At 36.4% G+C, this 25107-nt stretch overlaps 1 protein-coding gene and 1 pseudogene across 3 annotated transcripts in view; both read right to left on the reverse strand.

Annotated features, from left to right (window-relative positions):
- The window catches only part of HPSE2 (heparanase 2 (inactive)), an 841690-nt gene that overhangs the window by 523890 nt on the left and 292693 nt on the right, over positions 1–25107 (reverse strand). The window lies entirely within an intron of this gene.
- On the reverse strand, positions 208–12907 carry LOC104650528 (ADP-ribosylation factor-like protein 5A pseudogene; annotated as a pseudogene).

Below are 25107 nucleotides of genomic sequence, written 5' to 3' on the forward strand. Positions count from 1 at the left end.
AAGAACTTACTTTGGAAAAAACTAATGAGAAAGCAAATTGGAAGGTGAGACTTCATCTTGGTTTTCAAGTAAGTGGTCTTAATTTTTCTCCTTATAGAACAAGTTCAAGTCAATTAATTATAAATATATCTAAACCTTTAATTTTTAGTTTTCAGGTAAAGTTAACACTTTATTTATGCAAAGTCTATGAGAAGAGTTCAGTAGAGATCATCTAATCTTAAGTCATGACATTATCCATTCAAGTTCTTGGCACAATCCCTCACCAGTTAGAGAACAGCATGCCTGGATACCCACTGGTGATCTTTAATAGATGTTAGCTTCACAAACTGGGAGATTTCTGCTACAGCTATGCATTCTTTAACATCTTGTTTATTAGCAAAAATCAGCAATCCAGCTTTTCTTAGGTCCTCGTGCTAACATTTTATAGAGTTTTCTAGTTACAGAAATCCTCTCTGTCTGTACTGTTCACAACAACTATACAGACTCCGTGTTAGTATAGTAAGTGTTCCAGGAAGAATGAAGGATTCTTGGCCACCAATATCACTCACTGGGAAAAGTATATTATTGTTATTGTTATTGTTATTATTATTATTATTTTGAAACAGAGTCTTGCTCTGTCACCGAGGCTGGAGTGCAGTGGTGTGCTCTTGGCTCACTGCAACCTCTGCCTCCTGGGTTCAAGCAATTCTACTGTCTCAGCTTCCCGAGTAGCTGGGATTACAGGCACTTGCCACCATGTCTAGCTAATTTTTGTATTTTTAGTGAAAATGGAATTTCACCATGTTGGCCAGGCTGGTCTCAAACTCCTGACCTCAGGTGATCCACCCACCTCAGCCTCACAAAATATTAGGATTACAAGCATGAGCCACCATGCCTAGCCGGAAATGTGTATTATTAATCACTATCTCTTCTACATTACTTCCTATTGTATGAGATGTATGTACAACTTTATTCATAGAAGATTGTTAAAGGATGGTCGTTTTCCCTGCAGTATCCAGCCCAACAATTGTACTTTTGTGCTCCTGGTGATTGAAAGGTCTCCATATCCTGGTGAAGAGAATTCCCATTCTTGGGCTATGGACCCCGCCTTCAGCCACTCAAACCACCTGGCCTCCCTGGCTCAGGCTGAGCGGGGCATGGAGAGAGACATGCTGGAGCCTCTGTCTCTGCACCTGCTCCTGCCCTGGTTGCTGGCCCGCTTCCAGGGAACTGGAGGAAGGCCAAAACCCAGGTCTCTGCCACACGTGAGGCCTTCTGCCCCCACACACTCACCTGGCTTGAGGACATTGCCACCAAGTTGTCTGCAATGAGCCTCGCAGGCTACCGTCCTTCCCCTTCATGTGTTAATTTGCTAAGGATAATGGCCTCCAGCTCCATCTATGTCCCCCAAATGACATGATCTCATTCTTTTTATAACTGCATAGTACTCCATGGTGTATATGTACCATATTTTCTTTAAGTCTATTATTTATGGCCACTTAGGTTGATTCCATGTCTTTGCTGTTGTGAATAGTATTGCAATGAATATGTGCATGGGTCTTCATAACAAAATGATTCATTTTCCTTTGGGTATATACTCAGTAATGGGGTTGTTGGGTTGAATGGTATTTCTGTCTTTAGGTCTCTGAAGAATCGCCACACTGTTTTTCACAATGGTTGAACTAATTTACACTTCCGCCAGCAGTGTATAAGTGTTCCTTTTTCTCCACAACCTCACCAGCATATGTTATTTTTTGACTTTTTAATAATGGTCATTCTAACTGGTGTGAGATGGTATCTCATTGTGGTTTTGATTTGTATTTCTTTAATGATTGAATGTTGAGCTTTTTTTTCCACATAATTATTGGTCACATGTATGTCTTCTTTTAAAAAATGTCTGTTCATGTCCTTTGCCCACATTTTTATGGGCTTATTTGCTATTTTCTTGTAAATTTGTATAAGTTCCTTGTAGATGTTGGATAGTTGACCTTTGTTGGATGCATAGTTTGCAAATGTGTTCTACCATTCCATAGGCTATTTACTTTGTTCATAGTTTCTTTTGCTGTGCAGAAGCTCTTTAGTTTAATCAGATCCCATTTGTCAATTTTTGCTTTAGTTGCAATTGCTTTTGGCATCTTCATCATGAAATCTTTGCCTATGCCTGTGTCCCAAATGGAATTGCCTAGATTGTCCTTCAGGGATTTCAAAGTTTTGGGTGTTACATTTAAGCCTTTAATCCATCTTGAGTTCATTTTTATATATGGTGTAAGGAAGGGGTCCAGTTTTACTCTTCTACATATTGCTAGCCAGTTATCCCAGCATCATTTATTGAATAGGGAATCCTTTCCCCATTGCTTATTTTTATCAGGTTTGTCAAAGATCAAATAGTTGTAGGTGTGTGATCTTATTTCTGGGTTTTGTATTCAGGTCCATTGGTCTATGTGTTTGTTTTTGTAACAGTACCATGATGCTTTGGTTACTATAGTCCTGTAGAATAGTTTTAAGTCAAGTGGTGTGATGCCTCCAGCTTTTCCTTTTTGCTTAGGATTTCCTTAGATATTCAGGCTCTTTTTTGGTTCTATATGAATTTTAAAATAGTTTTTTTCTAGTTCTGTGAACAATGTAAATGGTAGTTTAATAGGCATAGCACTGAATCTATAAATTGCTTTGGGCAGTATGGCCATTTTAATGGCATTAACTCTTCCTATCCTTGAGCATAGAATGTTATTCCATTTGTTTGTGTCATCTCTGATTTCTTTGAGTGGCGGTTTGTAGTTCTCCTTACAGAGATCTTTTACCTCCCTATTTAGCTGTATTCTTAAGTATTTTAATCTTTTTGTGGCAATTGTGAATGTGAGTTCATTCCTGACTTGGCTCTCAGCTTGACTGTTATTGATGTAGAAATGCTAGTGATTTTTGCACATTTCTTTTGTAGCCTGAGACTTTGCTGTAGTTCTTTATCTTCCTAAGAAGCTTTTGGGCTGAGACTGGAAGTGTCTAGATATAGAACCATGTCAACTGCAAACATAGATAGTTTGACTTCCTCTCTTCTTATCTGTATGCCCTTTATTTCTTTCTCTTGCCTGATTGCTCTGGCCAGAACTTCCAATACTATATTGAATAGGAGTTATGCGAGAGGCTATCCTGTCTTGTGTCAGCTTTCAAGGGGAATGCTTCTAGATTTTGTCCATTCAGTATGATGTTGGCTATGGGTTTGTTATAGATAGCTCTCGTTATTTTGAGGTATATTTCTTCAATATCTAGTTTATTGATAGTTTTTAAAATGAATGTATGTTGAATTGTATGGAAATCCTCTTTTGCATCTGTTGAGATAATCATGTGGTTTTGTCTTTAGTTCTGTTTGTGTGGTGAATCACGTTTATTGATCTGTGTATGTTGTGCCAACCTTGTATCCCAGGGATAAAGCTTACTATGAAGTGGTGGATAAGCTTTTTCATGTGCTGCTGGATTCAGTTTGCCAGTATTTTGTTGAGGATTTTTGCATCGATGTTCATCAAGAATATTGGCCTGACGTTTTCTTTTTGTTGTTGTTGTATCGCTCCCAGGTTTTGGTATTAGGATGATACTGGCTTTATAGAATGAGTTCGGGAGGAATCTCTCCTCCTCGATTTTATGAAATAGTTTCAGTAGAATTAGTACCAGCTCTTCTTTGTATGTCTGGTAGAAATCAGCTGTGAATCTGTCTAGTCCTGAGTTTTTGTTTTGTTGTTTTTTTTTTTTTTTTGGTTGGTAGGCTATTTATTACTGTCTCAATTTTAAAGCCCATTACCTGACCTGACTACCAGTAGAAGTTGAGAATCTTTACTCCTAAGTATAATGCTCTTTCTTCAAAAGAGCATTAATTTTCTTTATATTGATGTTTTTAAAGCAACTTTGATATACGCTTTCAATACATATTTTTGAATACCTACTTCATGCCAGGTACCATGCTTAGGTATTGTCCTGAAATAAAGACACTCTGACATTATATGGAATGAAGCTTCTTGAAGCCTCTTTCACCTTAAAAACTTTTACTACCCTAACAGAGGAGGATTTTGTATCAATAAGGAGGAAAAGTGGAAGGAATATGTACCTACTTAAGAGCTTCCCTGTCTGTGAATAGCTCTTTACCACCTAACATTTCATGAAACCCCATCAATAAGAACCTGTTCCCTTGATTCTTGAAGGTTTTGTTAGAAGACTTCTATTATAAAGCAAATATCCTCTGGGAAGAGAAATAACTTAAAACTCTAGCAGTTTAATCACTTCCACACTTTGGACTTCAGCTTCCCCTATAAATAAGGGGTTTTGACCATATGATCTCTGTGGTCTTCTCTAGTATGAAAATCTAGACTTACTAGGCCTAAAGGTCAGGGAATGGAAGTAGCAAAGGCTGGGTTTTCAAGACTGCCTAGAAACAGCAGTTGGAATTATAAGCAGCCTCAAGTACTCTCTCCTAACCCTGAAGTTATAGGGAAAGATTTAAACATGCTTCCAAGCCTCATGGGCAAATCACTCCCTTAGAGCTGTTGGACAACCTCTGGCTAATAAAGATTAAGCAAATAAATATAAAAAATGGTTCTATCCAGCATCCTGAGAGGCCAATTTGCTGTTAATGGTGGTGTTTAGGCCCTAAAAGGGTATTAACTTACAGAATAGTAAAGTTTCCAAACACAGCCCAGAGCTTTAAAAGATGTACAGGTGCCAAAATTAAGGGCCAAATTACCAATCTGTTTTAAATGATGGTCTGGGAATGCTCAATATGACAAGGAAAATGTATGACAAATAATATCTTCAATACAAAGAAAAAGTTGCTTGAATTTATTAAAGGAAATGGACTACCTCTTGGGACATTTTTTTTTTTTTGCCCACTCCTCAAAGAGGTGATTTTTCAAAATCGACTTGAAGACACAGCTAATGCAAAATGACCCTTTAAGCATAAAGTAAGCTCATTTTTAACTAAAACAATTTCCATGTCAGCATTTGCCAAAACCTTTGGGAATTTAGACATCTCAAAGAAATGCACATTCCATTAGTATCAAAACTAGGTGCTTCCATGATGTACTAAATGCAGCAGCATTACTCAACATGTGCAAAAGCTTTAAGCCAGAGTAAAGCCGGCTGCGTTTCTACTCATCGACAAGTTTAAAGAATTCATTGGCAGCCCTGCTGGATGACAGCAGAATGACTTCCTGTCAAGTAACCTCCATCCTCCAAGGTGACAGGAAATGGGTTTAAACACTGGTAATATCACTAATCAATGTAAGGAAGCACATGTTCCCAGTCTGCAACTGTGAAGTTTGGTTGCAATGTGTTAGCTGCTTGCTGGGCCATATGATTCAGCATAATGACAGATGAAAGGAAAGGTCAGATTTACTAAGTGTTGAAGAGGTGTCATCAAGTGTTGCATATTACTTCAAGATGTCCTCTGCATCAGAGGCATCTCACATATAGGAGTTAATTTCTCCTGCAGAATTCTTTAGTTTTCCTACAACCCTTTATGGAAGCCCCCAAATTTATTTCAACACATGAAGAATTGGACTTTCTCTTATTTCTGATTGACACTAAATATAAAGGTAACAGTCTTACCTTTATGTGATTCTACCATGGTCTTTAAGATAAGTGCATACATTCATATACCTTCAGGCTCTGCCAAATACACTCTTGTAGAGTCAAAATAGCCAGATTTTCCTCAAAAGTTCATTCCAGTGCTTCCAGTTTCTTGAGGTGGTTTTCACCCTCTTAAATACAATGGCAGTTGTATTCCTTTTCAAAGAAGCACTATTCAGGTTGTTTGTTTGTTTGTTTGTTTGTTTGTTTGTTTTGAGATGGAGTCTCACTTACTCTGTCTCCCAGGTTGGAATGTAGTGGTACAATCTTGGGTCACTGTAACATCCAGCTCCTGGATTCAAGCGATTCTCCCACCTCAGCTTCTCCAGTAGCTGGGATAATAGGCATGTGCCACCATGCCCTGCTAATTTTTGTATTTTTAGTAGAAATGGGGTTTCATCGTGTTGGCCAGGCTGGTCTCAAACTCCTGACCTCAAGTTATCTGCTCACCTCGGCCTCTCAAAACACTGGAATTACAGTTATGTGCTGCCACATCCAGCCTTTTCAGTTTTATACTAAAGAAGATGTGAGGAAGCATAACTTTCCCTTTATTCATAGAATAGAAGAAGACTTTCAGGATCCTCTCCCAGAGCCTATTCCTATCAGATTCATTTCTTCAGTCACAAATTTTTGATAATTATTTTTTGAGCACTTACTCTGTATCAGGCATTATACTAGTAGTTACAATACCAAGTAGAACCAGATGTAGTCTCTGATCTCCTAGAGATATTTAGTTAAATAATCAAATAGGTAATTATTCAAATAAATATATAATTCTTAAACTTAATACTTATAATTATTAAATAAATTAAATAACTATTCAATGAATGTATAGTTGCTAACTGGAGATGAGTAAACAGGCATAGAAAGGTGAAGTGACTTTCTAAGGTCCCATCCTAAGTCTGTTATAGAATACTGGTCTCCTGGCTCCCAGCCCAGTTCTCTTTTACTCTGTATCCTAGTGCATTTCAGTGTGCTTTCCCTGGACTGAAAGATGATCTGACACTCCATTTCCAAGACAGTCTCATAGCAGCTTCTCCAGAGCAGGGCTTTCCAAGATTTTTACCTCCTTTTGCAAGAATAAAATGCTTTGCTCTTTGCTGAGGTTTACCTGAGGAAGGGGCTGTGTATGCAAGTTTGTGTGTTGGAAGAGGGTGGTGAACATTATAATGGAGGTCTCCTAAGCTTTTGTGAAGAACACACAAGACTATGCTAGTAAAAGAAATACAGCAGTGTCCGTTTAGCCTTTTGTGATCCCTGCCTACAGTGAAAAAGAGATGTACCTGGTGACGAGCGAAGGGAGATATTCTAAGTGATTTTCTAAAATCACCACCAGCTTTGTCATAAATACTAGCTGAAAATGGTGAGTCAGCCAACTTACAGGGCCAGGGAACACACAGGCCATAGATATGTCCTGGAAAACTAGCCAACTATGGCAGAGGATATTTCTGGTTACAAGAGTAGAGCCAGGGCTTTCTGAAGCATTATCTCAAAAGTCAAAGTAGCAGAACCAGATAATCCATTTATTCCTTTCCAGATCTTAGAGGACACAAAAGTAAAGAACTCCAAACTATCTGATCCCTCCATTAAAAGCTTTACAGTTTATATATCTGTTTCCACAGGAGAGAAGCAAGCTGTCTTTAACACTCAACCTACAAACTAGGTCCCTAATCAATATTTATTTAATATATAAATGGTGTGGACAGTGGCATCAGAATGTACTTATGAACATTAATAATAAGAATTTATTGAGCATTTAGTATGTGAGAGAGGTTAAGGCTATGAATGCTTTAATATGAATGCATTATTAATTCTAATAACACTGTAAAACAACTAAAAGTATTACTCTTATTTCATAGATGAGAAAAAAGGAGACTAGTAATGTTAAATAATTCATCCAAGGTTACTCATCTAACAAAAGACAAGATCCAGGATTTGAAAAAAAGTCTGATTCACTTCAAAGCTCATGTTCCTGGTCACCATATTTATTTCCTGTTTGATAGTTTAGACAAGACAAGATATAGAGCATCTCACTAAGGGTTCTTCTCTAAATTAATTAAGATACTTTCAACAGCAAATAACAAGAAAAAATAAAAAAAATACATAAATGTAACATATAAAAAGAGAAGACAAAGTAAGGTGTTTTAAAACTTGATTAATTCAGTAGCCTAGTGATATGATGTATGTCCTTTCTAATTTCTTCTCTGCTGTCCTTAGAACATTGGCTTTTGTCCTCAGGCTTGTGCCTTAATCATAGCAACATGGCTACAGCAACATGGCTACAGCAGTTGCAGGCATCACCTGCAAACAGTTATATATATGAAGGGAGAACACCAAGTTAATGACTATCTACACCAAAAAACAAAAACAAAAAACCTTCATAAGAACCAAACATCAGTGAGCACACACTGTACCTGGTTTTTACGACTGAAAGAGACACTGAAGAGATAGAAACTACAGCCCTGAATCCCTGACACCGTCCCTCCTCTGTCCCACAGCAGTGGCAGCTTGGTGCAGAGAGCTTCTCTAGGCACTAAGGGAGGAAGAACACAGAAATTTTGAGAAGTTGAACTCAGTACTGTCCCGATAAAGCAGCAAAGAAAACTGGACCAAACTCACCTGATGCCCACCCACAGAGGGAGCATTTAAACCAGCCCTAGCCAGAAGGGAATGACCAATCCCAGTTGTCCAAACTTGAGTGCCTACAAACCTTGCTAGGAAGGGCTACAGCACTCTGTGTCTCCAAGTAAATTTTAAAGGCAGTCTATACCATTAAGGACTGACTCTTAGGTCAATCCTAGTGTTAAACTAGGCCCAAACACAGTTGCTTGAGGGGGCGTGTGATATACTGAGACACAAGCTGGAGAAGACAAGGAAATGCTTGCATGACCCTTCCCCCAACCACAAGCTACATAGCTCAAGGCTCCATAAGAGATCCCTTCCTTTCACTGAGGAGAAAAGAAAGAGTAGGGAAGACTTTGTCTTGTATCTTGGATACCTGCTCAGCCACAGCTGAATAGGCATTGATCATTGATTAATGAGGCCCAAGTTTAAGGCTCTAGCTTCCAGATGACATTTGTAGACACACCCTGGGCCAGTAGGGATCCTACTGCCTTGAAGAAAAAGACCAAGTCCTGGAAGCATTCATTACCTGCTAACTGAAGAGCCTTTGGGCCCAGAATAACTAGCAGCAATAGCCAGGTACTATATCAAGGGCCTTGGGTGAGTGTCTGAGACTTGCTGGCTTCAGGTGAGATGCACATTACCAGCTATACTGGCTGCAATGCAAAACTCCCTCTGCTTGAGAAAAACAGAGGGAAAAGTAAAGGGGACTTTGTCTTGCACCTTAGGTACCAGCATGACCAAAGGGGAATAGAGCTCTTGGGTGGGCTTTTGGGGACCCTGATTCCAGGACTTGACTCATGGCCATTTCCGGACCTGCCCTAGGCTAGAGGAGAGACTACTGCCCTGAAGGGTGAGTCCTGGGCCAGGCAGCATTCACCACAAGCTGACTTAAGAGCCCTTGGGCCTTAAGGGAACATCAGCAGAAGTCTGGCAATAGTCCCTGTGGCCCAGGGTAGTGGTGGCAAGGGGGTGAGGCTCCACTGTCTTTGAAAATGGGATGAAAGAGTGGGAAGAACTGCATCTTGTAGTTTGAGTGTCAGGTCAGCCACAGTACAGTAGAACACTGGGTAGACTTCTAAGGCCTTTGATTCTAGTCTCTAACCCCCAGATGGCACTTCTGGACCTAGCTGGGACTGGGGGATCTCACTACCTTGCAAAGAAGAGCACAGGCCTGGCTGGCATTGCCACCTGCTGATTGCAGAGCTCCAGGTCCTTGTGTGAACATAGGCAGTAGCCAGGGAGTGGTTACAACAAGCTTTAGGTGAGACTCAATGCTGTGCTGGCTTCAGGACTGACCCAGCACTGTCATAGTAGTGGTGGCAACAGAGGTGCTTGTGTCACTCCAGCCCCAGCTTTATGTGGCTCAGAACAGACAGAGAGAGACTCTGCTTGAAAGAAAATAAGGGGAAAGAACAAGAGTCTCTGCCTGATACTCCACTGAATTCTTCAAGATCTAGTTTAAGACCATGAAGGCAGTTCCTCTATGAGTCTATAAGAATTACAGTGTTACTGGGTTTGGGGTGCCCCCAAAAGCAGATACAGCTTAGATCACAACACCTAAGTCCTTTCAAATATCTGGAAAGTCTTCCAAAGAAAAACAGCTACAAATAAGTCCAGATAGAGAAGAACACCATAAATACCTAACTCCACTGTGCAGACGCCAAAACACATCTACAAGCATCAACATCATCCAGGAAGACATGACCTAACCAAATAAACTAAATAAGCCACCACTGACCAATTCTGGAGAAATGGAGATATGTGACGTTTCTGAAAGAGAATTAAAAATAGCCGTGTGAGGAAACTCAAAGAAATTCAAGATAACACAGAGAAAAAATTCAGAATTCTACCAGATACATTTAACAAAGATATTGAAATAATTAAAAACAATTAAGAAGAAATTCTGGAGCTGGAAAATGCAACTGGCATATTGAAGAAGAATGCATCAGAGTCCTTTAATAGCAGAACTGATCAGGCAAAAGAAATAGTGAACTTGAAGACAGCCTATTTAAATACACAGAGGAGACAAAAGAAAAACAAATAGAAAACAATGAAGTACACCTACAAGATCTAGATAAGTTATAAAATAGTATCTGCAAAACTCAGGGTACCCTCAAACCAAAAACCATACAATGGATACGCAAATAATAAAATAAAATATAACCTAAAAAGGGAAAGCTAAGAGTTATCGGCCTTAAAGAGGAAGTAGAGAAAGCGATAGGGGTAGGAAGTTTATTCAAAGGGATAACAACACTGAACTTCCCAAACCTAGAGAAAGATATCAATATTCAAGTATAAAAAGGTTATAGAACACTAAGTAGATTTAACCCAAAGAAGACTACCTCAAGGCATTTAATAATCAGACTCCCAAAGGTCAAAGAGAAAGAAGGGATCCTAAAAGCAGCAAGAAAAAAGAAACAAATAATATACAACATGCCTAACTGCAGACTTTTCAGTGGAAACCTTACAGGCCAGAAGAGAATGGCATGACATATTTCAAGTGCTGAAGAAAATAAACATTTACTCTAGAATAGTATATCTAGTAAAGAATCCTTAAAACATGAAGGAGAAATAGACTTTCCCAGACCATGAAAAGCTGAGGGATTTCGCCAATGCCAGGCCTATCCTACAAGAAATGCTAAAGGAAGTTCTTCAATCAGAAAGAGAAAGACATTAATGAGCAATGAATAATCATCTAAAGGTACAAAACTCACTGATAACAGTAAGTACACAGAAAAACACAGAATATTATAACATGAAAACTGTGGTGTATAAACTATTTTTATCCTATTAAATAGAAAAACTAAACAATGAACCAATAAAATATAACTACAACAACTTTTCAAGACATAGCACACTAAGTCATAAATAGAAACAACAAAAGTTAAAAGCAGGGAGATGAAGTTAAAGTGTAGAGTTTTAATTGGTTTTCTTTTTGCTCCTTTGTTTATGCAAATAGTGTTAAGGTAGAAATGTTAATTAGGTTAACTATTGTGCAAAGTAGTATGACAATTCCTCAAAGAGCTAAAGGCAGAACCATCATTCAACCCAGCAATCCCATTACTGGGTATATGCCCAGAGGTATATGAATCATTCTACCATGAAGACACATGCACACAAATGTTCATTGCAGCATTATTCACAATAGCAGGGACATGGAATCAACCTAAATGCCAATCAATGACAGATTGAATAAAGAAAATGTGGTACATATATACTACAGAATACTATACATCCATAAAAAAGAACAAGATCCTATCTTTTGCAAGAACATGGATAGAGCTGCAGGTATAATCCCTAGCAAACTCACACAGGAACAGAAAACTAAATACCTCATGTTCTCACTTATAAGTGGGAGCAAAATGATGATTTCTGAACACAAAGATAGAAACAACAGACACTGGGTATACTTGAAGGGGGAGGGTGGGAAGAGGGAGAAGAGCAGAAAGATAACTACTGTATGCTGGGCTTAATACCTGGGTGGTAAAATAATATGTATAACAAACCACTGTGACATATGCTTACCTATGTAACAAATCTTCACATATACCCCCAAACCTAAAACAAACGTTAAAAACAAGTTATCAGGTTAAAATGATAGATTATAAAATAGTATTTGCAAGACTCGGGTTACCCTCAAACAAAAAAAAATACAATGGATACACAAATAATAAAAAGCAATAACTAAATCATATGAGTGGAGAAGATTGCCTTCACTAGAAGAACACAGGAAGGATAAAAAGAAGGAAGTGAACACCACAAAACAACTAGAAAAGAAATAACAAAATGACAGGAATAAGTTCTTATTTATCAATAATAACATATAATGTAAATGAACTAACCTCTTTAATCAAAAAACACACACTGGCTGAATAGATGAAAAAATAAACCCATTGATCTGTTGCCTACAAAATATATACCTCACCTATGAAGACAGAAATTGACTGAAAATAAAAGAATGGAAAAGATATTCCATGCCAGTGGAAACCAATAAAAAGCAGGAATCACTATACTTATATCAGATGAAATAGATGTCAGGACAAAAACTACAAGAGACAAATAAAGTACCAAATAATGATTAAGGGGTTGATTCAGCAAGAGAATATAAAAATTTGAAATATATATGCACGCAAGACTGGAGCAGCTAGATATATAAAGAAAATATTGTTAGAGGTAAAGAGAGAGATAGTCCCTATTACAGTAACAGCCAGAAATTTCGACACCACACTTTCAGCATTGGAGAGACAGAAAATCCATAAAGAAACATCAGACCTAATCTGCTCTACAGACCAAATGGATCTAAAATATTTACAGAACACTTTATTCATCAGCTGCAGAATACACATTATTTTCCCAGCACATGGATCATTCACAAGGATAAATGATATGTTAGGTCACAAAACAAGTCTTGAAAACATTTTTAAAAACTGAAATGGTATCAAGCATCTTCTCTAACGACAGAACAAAACTAGAAATTAAAGAGAAGAAGAATTTCGGAAATTGTACAAATACATGGAAATCAAACAATATGCTCCTGAATAATCAGTGAGTCAATAAAGAAATTAAAAATAAAATTGAAAAATTTCTTGATAAAAATGATAATGAAAACACAACATACCAATACCTGTGGAATATAGCAAAGGAAGTACTAATAGGGAATTTTATAGCTATAAGTGCCTACATCAAAACAGAAAAAACTTCAGATGAAAAATCTAATAATACATCTTAAATATCTAGAAAAGCAGAAACAAATGAAACTCCAAAATAATAGAAGAAAATAAATGATGAAGATTAGAGCAGAAATAAATGAAATTGAAAAAAATACCAAAAAAACCAGTGAAACCAAAAGTTGCTATTTTTTTTTGAAAAGTTAAACAAAATTGACAAACATTTAGCCACATTGACAAAAAAAGGAAAGATGATCTAAATAAATAAAATCAGATATTTAAAAAAAAAGACATTACAAGTCATACTGCAGAAATGCAAAGGATCATTAGTGGCTACTATGAGCAACTATATACCAATAAATTGGAAAATCTAGAAGAACTGAACAAATTCCCAACACATACAACCTACCAAGATGAAATAAAAATGAAATCCAAAACTTAAACAGACCAACAACAAATAATGAGATCAAAGTCATAATCAAAAGGTTCTCACTAAAGAAACACCTGGGGCCTGATGACTGTACTGTTGAATTCTACAAAACATTTAAAGAAGAATTAAAACCAATCCTACTCCAACTATTCTGAAAAATAGAAAAGGAAGGAATATTTCAAAACTCATTCAATGAGGCCAGGATTACCATGATACCAAAACAGACAAAGACACATCAAAAACAACAACACATACCTGTTCATTGTGGCACTGTTTACAATAGCAAAGACCTGGAACCAATCCAAATGCCCATCAATGATAGACTGGATAAAGAAAATGTGGCACATATACACCATGGAATACTATGCAGCCATAAAAAGGGAGGATGAGTTCATGTCCTTTGTGAGGACATGGATGAATCTAGAAACCATCATTCTCAGCAAACTGACACAAGAACAGAAAACCAAACAGTGCATGTTCTCACTCATAGGTGGGTACTGAACAATGAGAACACATGGACACAGGGAGGGGAACATCACACACTGGGGTCTGTTGAAGGTTGGGGGACTAAGGGAGGGATAGCAAGGAGTAGGAAGATTGGGGAGGGATAACATTGGGAGAAATACTTAATGTAGGTAACGGGGTGATGGATGCAGCAAACCACCATGGCATGTGTATACCTATGTAACAATCCTGCAAGATCTGCACGTGTACCCCAGAACTTAAAGTACAATAAAAACAATTACATACACACACACACACACACACACACACACACACACATATATATATAAAACACTATAGGCCAATATCTCTAATGAATATTAATGTGAAAATTCTCAACAAAATACTAGCAAAGCAAATTCAACCATACATCAGAAAAATCATTCATTTTGATCAAGTGGAATTTAACCCTGGGATGCAAGGATGTTTCAACACTTGTAAATCAACCAATATGATACATCATATCAACAAAATGAAGGATAAAAACCACATGATCATTTCAATTGATGCTGAAAAATTATTTGAAAATTTAACATCTTTTCATAATACAAACCTTCAAAATACAAACCCTCAAAAAACTGGGGATGGAAGGAACATACCTCAATGTAATAAGAGCCATGTATACCAGACCCACAGCTAGTGATAAGGATAACCGCTGTCACCACTATTATTCAACACAGTACTGGAAGTCCTAGATACAGCAATCAGACAAAGATATAAAGGGCATCCAAATTGGAAAGGAAGAAGTCAAATTACATTTTTTTGTAGTGGATATGATCTTACATTTGGAAAAAACTAAAGATTCCAAGGAAAAAACTATTAGAACTAATAAACAAATTCAGTAAGGTTACAGGATACAAAATCAACACACAAAAATCAGTAGTATTTCTATATGTCAACAGTGAACAATGAGAAAAAGAAATTTTAAAAGTAATCCCATTTACAATAGCCAAAAATAAATACCTAGGAATTAACCAAATAAGTGAAAGATAAATGTAACAAAAATTATAAAACACTGATGAAAGAAATTGAAGAGGACACCAAAAAATAGAAAAATATTCCATGTTCATGGTTTGAAAGAATCAATATTCTTAAAATGTTCATAATACCCAAAGCAATCTACAGAGTCTATGCAATCCCTATCAAAATACCAATGACATTCTTCAGAGAAATAGAAAAAATAATCCTAAAATTTGTATAGAACCACAAAAGACCTACAATAGGCAAAACTATCCTAAGCAAAAAGAACAAAATTGGAGGAATCACATTACCTGATTGCAAATTATACTACAGTAATACTAAAACAGCAATGATAACCAAAAACAGCATGATACTACCGTAAAAACAAACACATAGACGAATGAAACAGAATAGAGAACTCAGAAACAATCCACACACCTACAGCAAACTCATTTTTGACAAAGGTGCCAAGAACATACACTGGGAAAAAGACAGTCTCTTGAATAAATGGTGCTGAGAAAACTGAATGTCCATATGCAGAAAAATGAAACTAGGTCCTTACCACCATATATATAAGTGAAATCAGAAAGGATTAAAGGCTTAAGTCTAAGACCTCAAGCTTTAAAACTACCACAAGAAAAGACTGGGGAAAATCTCTAGCACATTGGTATGGGCAAAGATTTCTTGAGCAATACCCCACAAGCACAGGCAACCAAAGAAAAAATGGACAAATGGGATCATAAAGAGTTAAAAAGTTTCTGCATAGCAAAAGATATAATCAATAAAGTGAAGAGACAACAGAATGGAAAAAAATGTTTGCAAAGTATCCATCTGTCAAGAGATCAATAATCAGAATATATAAGGAGCTCAAACAACTCTCTAGGAAAAAAATTTAATAATCCAATTAAAAATGAGCAAAAGATTTGAATAGACATTTCTGAAAAGAAGACATACAAATGGCATACAAAATGCGAAAAAGTGCTCAACAAAATTGATCATCAGAGAAATGCAAATCAAAACTATAATGAGATAACATGTTACCCCAATCAAAATGGCTTTTAGTCATAAGTCAGGCAATAACACATGCTGATGGAGGATGTAGAGAAAAGGGAAAGCTTGTACCCTATTGTTGGAAATGTAAGTTACTATAACCACTATACAGAACAATTTGGAGCTTCCTCAAAAAACTAAAAATAGAGCTATCATACAATCCAGCAATCCTACTGCTGGCTATATCTCTCAAAGAAAGGAAATCAGTATATCAAAGAGTTATCTGCACTCTCAGGTTTGTTGCAGTACTATTTACAATAGCCAAGATTTGGAAGCCACTTAAGTTTCCATCATCAGATGAATGGATAAAGAAAATGTAGTACATACATACCCAATGGAGTACCATTCAGCTATAAAAAAAGACTGAGATCTAGTCATCTGCAATAACATGGATGAAATGAAGATCATTATGTTAAGTGAAATAAGTCAGGCACAGAAGACAAACATCACATGGTCTCCCTTATTTGTGGAATCCAAAAATCAAAACAGTTGCAATTATGGACATAGAGAGTAGAAAGATGGTTACCAGAGGCTGAAAAGAGTAGTGAGGTGGTGTGAGCAGTAGGGAGGAGGGAATGGTTAACGGGTCCAAAATAAATAGAAAGAATGAACAAACCCCAGTATGTGATAGCACAATAGAGTTCTATAGCCAATAGCAATTCAACTGCACAATTTAAAATAACTAAGATATCACAAAGGCTGAATGCTTGAGGGGATGGATATCACATTCTGCAAGATGTGCTTATTTCACTTTGCATGCCTGTATCCAAACATAGCATATATCCCATACATACATGTACCTACTATGGACCCACAAAAGTTAAAATTTTGAAAAAAAATTTTTAATGTGAAGAGTTTTCTGTGTGGGGGTCCATGTCTACAGTCTTAGTCTTTCTACTCTAATATTAATCTCATATAATCCTATGCACTATCCCCTGAACCTAAAATTTTTACTAGGTCCTAGAGGAATGAAAAGAATCAGAAATTCCCTATCTCAAGAAATTAATGAATACTCAAATTTCCATAATGGAGAGGACAGCATAGTCCTCTCTATGAGATAGATATATTTCTTCCTATTCAGAGGGAATAAGAGTACATTTCATGTAAGGGATAGAATTTGAGCTTGGAGTTTTTAAATGCTTGAACTTTCAGTACACAAAAATGGAGGTATGATTGGAGAAAATTCTAAGTAGAGGGAGGAATTCCAAGTTGAGTAAAGGAAAAGATAAAACGAGTTGTGGGGAACAGGAAACAACCAGTTTTGATAATATTTGGGTTATTTACAGGATAATATTAGAACACGGAGCAGAAAAGACTGTAAAAGTCCTTAACTACATTGATAAACAGTTCTCAGTTAAGTCAGTAAGTCTATCTCTAAGGTAAATGTGAAATACTGGCAATGAAAAAGGAACTGGCTCAGCACTTTTTTAGGTTTATATAGAAAATACCAGCCAGGTTCAAATATGGCAAACTATTAGAAAATTTTGTTCCTTGAATTTCTACTACCTTATTAAGTATGAGAGAAATCACATTTACAAAATATGCATGAATCAACCTAGACCTTTAGTTTTAGTTTGAATGTCTACATCACTCACACCACATATATCTCACTTAAATATAAGCACAATAATCTTAATCTCCACTTGCCACATCATAAATATGACATTGAAAGATATTTTTCACAGATACTGCTGAATGTTTGAAGAACATCAGTAAGAAGGTGAGAAACAGTTGTTATAGTTAGATTCAGCAGTCATACATTTGCATATAGGGCAATATTTAGAAAATGTCTTCAACTGGCAATTACTTCCTGAGATCATGATGTCCCCTCTGTTCACCCATTGCTTAAGAAAGGGGTGGAAAGAAAAAAAAATCATCAAATAACAAACTATGAGTATATGACAATTAGAAAATCATACCATCATCCCATCATTAAAAATCAATAATCTTCAACATTAATTCCATGAAACCCTAAAGAGTCCACTGAAGTAGCCCAGGATCCCCACTTACTTCCTGCCCCATCCCTTTCAAAACCATGTTATCTATTTTAACATTTTCTTATGTCCCTGCTTTTATGACTTTTTAAAAAAAATCTATAGTGGATGAACACATTGATGTAGAAGAATTATGTTGACATTTGTATCAGTTTTCTATTGCTGCTATAACAAATTATCACAAACTTTATGGCTTAAACAATACAAACTAGTCTTATATAAATGGAAGTTAGAATATGAAATGGATTTTAATGGGTTAAAATCAAGTTATTAGGAAGGCTGCATTCCATTCTGGAAGCTCTAAAAAAGAGTCTATTTTCTTTCCTTTTCCAGTTTCTAGAAGATGCCCATACTCCTTGGCTCATAAGCCACTTCCTCCATCCTCAAAGCCAGCAACAAGAAGTCAAGCCCTTCTCACATCACATCTAATCTCTCACATTTGCTCTTCTGCCTTAGTCTTCCACTTCTAAGGATCCTTGTGATTTTATTGGATCTACCTGGACAATCCAAAATAATCTCCCAATTTTAAAGTCAACTGATTAGAAACCTTAATTTAATCTACAACTTAAAATCCCCTTTGCCAGGTAAGTTAACATATTCACATATTTCCAGAAATTAGGACACAGATATCGAGGGTGGAGTGGAGGGGTAACATTCTTCTAGCTACTACAACACTGAAGTTTCAAAAAGGTGTGTAGAAAACAATAGACAGAATATGCATTTGATTAAATACATATATATTTCATATATATGAATAGAAAAGGTCTAGAAAGATACGTAAAAATATGGCTATTACTAGCTGGTGAAATGTTTTCTATTTCCTTTTGGGGGGAAATTATTTGTATTTTCTAATTTTTCTTCAAAAAAATATTTATTTTAAATGAAGGCAAAATACTATTTCTAAGTTAAAAATCCAAAGTATAGACACTTTGCCAAAAAGACATACAGATGGCAAGTAAGCATATGACAAGACACTCAACATAATTAATCATTAGGGATGTGCAAATCAAAACAACAATGATATAGCACTATATGCTTATTAGAAAAGCTTTAAAAAACAACAGCAGGTGCTGTAAAGGACACAGACTAACAAAAATTCTTTTTTTTAAAAATTTATTTATTTTACTTTAGGTGCATACTATATCTGGCATTTCTCCCCATGTTATCCCTCCCCTCTCTCCCCACCCCTTACTGTCTCTCCCCTACCCCCTCCAACTGCCCCCAGTGTGTGATGTTCCTCTCCCTGAGTCCATGTGTTCTTGTTCAACACCCACCTATGTGTGAGAACTTATACACTCCTGGCAGAAATGCAAATGGTACAGTTTGGAAAACAGTGTGGCAGTTTCCTATAAAGTTAAACACATACTTACCACTTGACCTGGAAATCCTACTCTACACTCCAAAGCAGAGTGAATCAAATGAAAGTAAATTTTTAACATGCTCACTAAAAACCTATACGTACATGTTTAGCAACTTCATTCATGATTACAAAAACTGAAAATGCTCCCCAATTCAATTCAATAGGTGTATGAGTAAACAAAGTGTGGCTTTTCCATATAATAGAATATTATTCAACAATTAAAAGGAACAAACTATAATTTATGCAATGAAAAGATGAATAATAAATGTATTTTGTTTAATGAAAGAAACCAGATCTAAAAGTCTGGTTGCAATTGTATATATACATACATATGTATTGCATGAGTCCATTTATACGACACTCTGGAAAAAGGCAAACTATGAGGATGAAAAACAGATCTGTGGTTGCTATGGGTTGGAGTGAAGGAAAGATTAACTATCAACAGGTACCATGAGGAAATTCAGTGACTAATAGAACTGTCTGTAGTGGGGGTGGATACCTGACTCTATAAATTCATCACAACCTATAGAACTGTATACCACCAAGAGTAAATTTTATTGTTTAAAAATTTTTTTAGTTAACCACAATGTCAGAGGAAGATGAAATGCAAACTGTGACAAATGATTTTACCTGTATCACATGATACATGTACACAGAGACAAAAAAAATAGATATAGAAATAAAAATAGACACGTGTATACATATACATCAGTAAATATACAGTCATGCATCACAACAAAGGGATATGTTCTGAGAAACGCATTGTTAGGTGATTTTGATTTTGTTGTTAGGCAAATGTCATTGAGTGTACTTACAAAAATCTAGATGGTATAGCCTCCTACACACCTAGGCTATGTGGTATAGCCTATTGTTCCCAGGCTACAAACCTGAACAGCACGTTATTGTACTAAAAACTATAGGCGATTCTAACACGTGGTATTTATGAGTATATATAAACATATCTAAACATAGAAAAGATACTGTAAAAATACTGTATAAAAGATAAAAAACGGTGTACCTTTATAGGTCATTTATGATGAATGGAGCTTGCAGGACCATAAGTTTCCCTGAGTGTGTCAGTGAGTGAGCAGTGAGTAGATGTGAAGAACTAGGACATTATTATACACTATTGTAGACTTTATAAACACTGTACACTTGAGATACACTAATTTTTTTTTTTTTGAGATGGAGTCTTGCTCTGTTGGCCAGGCTGGAGTGCAGTGCCACAATCTCAGCTCACCACAACTTCTACTTCCCAGGTTCAAGGGATTCTCCTGCCTCAGCCTCCTGAGTAGCTGGAATCACAGGTGCCCACCACCATGCCTGGCTAATTTTTTGTATTTTTAATAGATACAGGGTTTCACCATGTTAGCCAGGATGGTCTCAATCTCTGACCTCATGATCTACCTGCCTTGACCTCCCCAAGTGCTGGGATTACAGGCATGAACCACCATGCCTGGCTAAATTTATTTTTTAAAATATTTCTTTCTTCAATAACAAATTAACCTTAGCTTACTTTAACTTTTTTTACTTTATAAACTTTTAAAGGTTTATAACTTTTGTACTCTTTTGTTACAGCACTTAACTTAAAACACAAACACAAGATGTGCAAAAAATATGTTGTTAATTCCTTATTCTATATCTCTCAGCAGAAACCCTACAAGCCAGAAGAGAGTGGGGGCCAACATTCAACATTCTTAAAGAAAGGAATTTTCAACCCAGAATTTCATATCCAGACAAACTAAGCTTCATAAGTGAGGGAGAAATAAAATCCTTTATGGACAAGTAACTGCTGAAAGACTTTGTCACCATCAGGCCTGCCTTACAAGAGCTCCTGAAAGAAGTGCTTAACACGCAAAGGATCAACCAGTATCAGCCACTGCAAAAACATACCAAATTTTAAAGACCATCAACACTATGGAGAAACTGCATCAACTAACAGGCAAAACAACCAGCTAGCATCATAATGGCAAGATCAAATTCACACATAACAATATTACCCTTAAACATAAATGGGCTAAAAACTTTTTTCTATTAATATAACTTTTCAAACTTTTTGTTAAAAACAAACATACAAACGTATATTACCTAGGCCTACACAGGATCAAGATCATTGATATCACTGTCTTCCACCTCTGCATCTTGTCCCACTGGAAGGTGTTCAGGGGCAATAATATGCATGGAGCTGTCGTCTCCTAAGATAACAATGCCTTCTTCTGGAATACCTTCTGGAGAACCTCCCTGAGGCTGTTCTACACTTACTTTTCTTTTAATAACTAGAAAGAGTATGCTTAAAATAGTAAGTATAGTAAACGCATAAACCAGTAACATAATCATTTATTATCATTCTCAAATATTAATACTGTATATAGTTTTATGTGCTAGCTATACTTTTATACAACTGGGAGCATTGCAGATGATGTTTACACATGCATCACTATAAACACATTAAACACGTAAGTAATACATTGTGCTACAATATTATGACAGTTACAATGTCACTATGTGATAGGAGTTTTTCAGACAGGAATTTTTCCATAAACCATCATATGACATCATTGATGGAAATGTCATTATGCAGTGTATGACTGTACATATACTTTCTAGCTTTGTCTAATAAGAGAACCAAGATGCAGTGACACTTCAGCAGCAATGAGCACATTTAACACCCAGATAATGGTCTCTAAATACCATTATCTAGGCTGAGCCTGGTGGCTTATGCCTCTAATCCCAGCACATTAGAAAGCCAATGCAGGAGGATCACTTGAAGCCAGGAACTCAAGACCAGACTGGGCAAGAAAGCAATATCCTGTTTCTAAAAAAAAAAAAAAACCATTTTAAGCTAGGCATAGAGACATGTGCCCATAGTCCCAGCTACTTGGAAGGCTGGGGTGGAAGAACTGCTTGGGCTCAGGAGCTGGAGGCTGCAGTGAACTATGAATGCACCACTGCACTCCAGTGTAGGTGACAGAGTAAGACCCTGACACAAAATAACTAAACTAAATATAATAAAAAAAATTAAATATGATTATACAATTAATAAAAACAAGGATCTTTAGGAAAATAGTTAATACCAAGGAAATCAAGATGGAGAAAATATAGATGAGCCTGGAGCACCTGTGTTGCTAGAAAGACAGGTGGTGCTCAAAACAATAAGAATGAGACATATCTAAAAAACACAAAAGTCAACCTGAAGGCATTCTCAATGATCAAAGCTAGAATGATCTGAGAAACAAAATAAATAATATCAGTATTGAATCATTAACTTAAGAATAAAATTAATATCCCTATGTCCTTAGCAATACAAATTTTAAAACTCGATAAATGAATAAATGAGGGTGAAAGAACAAATAATTCTTCCCTACAGAAGAATTTTAAATTATGAATGTTAAATGAATGAAATAAATGAAAATAAGCACTAGAACACTACAATAATAATTGCTACAGGCAAGGTCCACAGACACATGTTTAAATTAGTGGCTAAAAGTTTAAAGAAGTAATGGATATTTTCATAGCTTCAAACAATCTCTGCCCAAGATACTTATTAATTACTATGGTAGCTTTAACACATACCCAGAAATTCTTCCATACTCCATTTCATGGGGTGAACCTTAATTTCCATCTCCTTAAGGGTAAGCATACTTACTTAGTTGGTTAGCTATTTGCTTCTAATGAATAGTCAAGGAAAGGAAAGTATTGCAAGTTAACAGAAAAAAAAACCCAGCAAATACCACAGTAACTAAAAGAGCAAGACATATACACCATGGAATACTATGCAGCCATAAAAAAGGATGAGTTCATGTCCTTTGCAGGGACATGGATAAACCTGGAAACCATCATTCTCAACAAACTGACACAAGAACAGAAAACCAAACACCTCATGTTCTCTCATAAGTTGATGTTGAACAATGAGAACACATGGTCACAGGTAGGGGAACATCACACACTAGGGCCTATTAGGAGATGGGAGTTAGGGGAGGGATACCAGGGGGTGGGAGGATAGGAGAGGAATAGCATTAGGAGAAGTATCTGATGTAGATGACGGGGTAAGGATACAGCAAACCACCATGGCACTTGTATACCTATGTAACAAACCTGCACGTTCTGCACATATACGTATAATAAAAAATAAATAGCACATTATGGAAGGGGTGATGGAGGAGGAGTAACTTTACAATAGAGAAACCTGAAAAGCATTGCCTCAGCCATGTGATCAAGGTTAATACCAACAACTATATCCTATCAATAGTATACGTCCTTGGTATGACATCATGAAAGTGGCACTTTACTTCTGTGATCTCCCTCTCAATAAAACCATAACCTCGTGGCTCACACCTGTAATCTCAGCAGTTTGGAAGGCCAAGGCAGGCGGATTACCTGAGGTCAGGAGTTCAAGACTAGCCTGGCCAACATGGTGAAAGCCTGTCTCTACAAAAATAAAAAAATTAGCCAGGCATGGCAGTGTGCACCTGTAATCCCAGCTACTCGGGAGGCTGAGGCAAGAGAATCACTTGATCCTGGGAGGCAAAAGTTGCAGTGAGTGAAGATTGTGCTATTGCATTTCAGCTTGGGCAACAGAGTGAGACTCTGTTTCAAAAAACAAACAAACAAGCATAACCTCAGTGTAAACATGAGAAGAACATGAGATGAATCCCAATTAAGGAACATTCTACAAAATACCTGACCAGTACTGTTAAGGTCATGAAAAACAAGAAACTGGAGATACTGTCACAGCCAAAAGGAGCCAAAGGAGTCATAATGACTAAATGTAATACAGCATCCTGGATGGGACCCTGGAATCAAGACAGGATGTTAGCTTACTTCAGTGTCATTCATGTTGTTGCAATTGACAGGATCCTCCTGAAGCAGGACGATCATTCTTTTATGTGGCTGAGTAATATTCTGTTGTGTCTATATAACACATTTTCTTTATCCATTCATCTGTGGGTAGACACTTGGGTTGATTCCAGGTCTTGACTATTGTGACTGATAATATATATAATAAACATAAGAGCCTGAATGTCTCTTGGAAAAAAAGGAAGAAGAAATACTGGTATCATGTACCCTCTGAAATGATGTAAAGAGAAAGGCACATCACATCTGTGGTAACCTTCCCAAAATTCCATAACTTCAGTCTAAACATAAGAAAACATTAGACAAACCCACATTGAGGGATGTTCTACAAAACACTTGGCTAGTATTCTTCAAAACTATCAAGGTCATGAAAGAAGAAAAGACCAAAAAATTATCACATATTAGATGAGACTAAGGAGATATGACAACTAAATTTAATGTGGTATCCTGTATTAGATTCTGGGACACAAAAAGGAAATTGGTAGAAAAACTGGGGAAATCTGAATAAAATGTGTAGTTAATTGTATTACATAATATTGCTTTCTTAGTCTGATAATGATACTATACAAGATTATATTGGGGAAGCTGGTGACGCATATATGTAAACCTGCACTATCTTAGCAACTCTTCTTTAGGTATAAAATTAGTTCGAAATTAAAAAATTTTAAAAGCACTTAGCTATATAGACTAACCTTAAAAACATAGAAACATGATATATAATTCAAAGGACAGCAATTAAATGCAAAGTGTAAACAAACTTGCAAGAATACAGACATACGTATACAATATTAATACATTAGAATGGTCATTTATAAGAAGGAGAAAGGAATAAGAGTAAAGTACAGAGATTAAATGGAATAAAGAAATAAAATGAGAAGAGACTTGCAAGAATCAATGATGTAATGTTCGATGACATGAGGGAATGATTAATTCAACACTTTGCACATCAGATTCAAAAAATAAGAAAAACCTGAGAAGTAAAAAAAAAAGACATTATAAAATATAACACTAAATCAAATTTCTCAAAACTCACAGTAAAAAACCAACTCACTTAGAAGTGGGCAAAATACATGA

Source organism: Saimiri boliviensis, chromosome 12 (assembly GCF_048565385.1).
Source record: "Saimiri boliviensis isolate mSaiBol1 chromosome 12, mSaiBol1.pri, whole genome shotgun sequence".
Classification (NCBI taxonomy): domain Eukaryota; kingdom Metazoa; phylum Chordata; class Mammalia; order Primates; family Cebidae; genus Saimiri; species Saimiri boliviensis.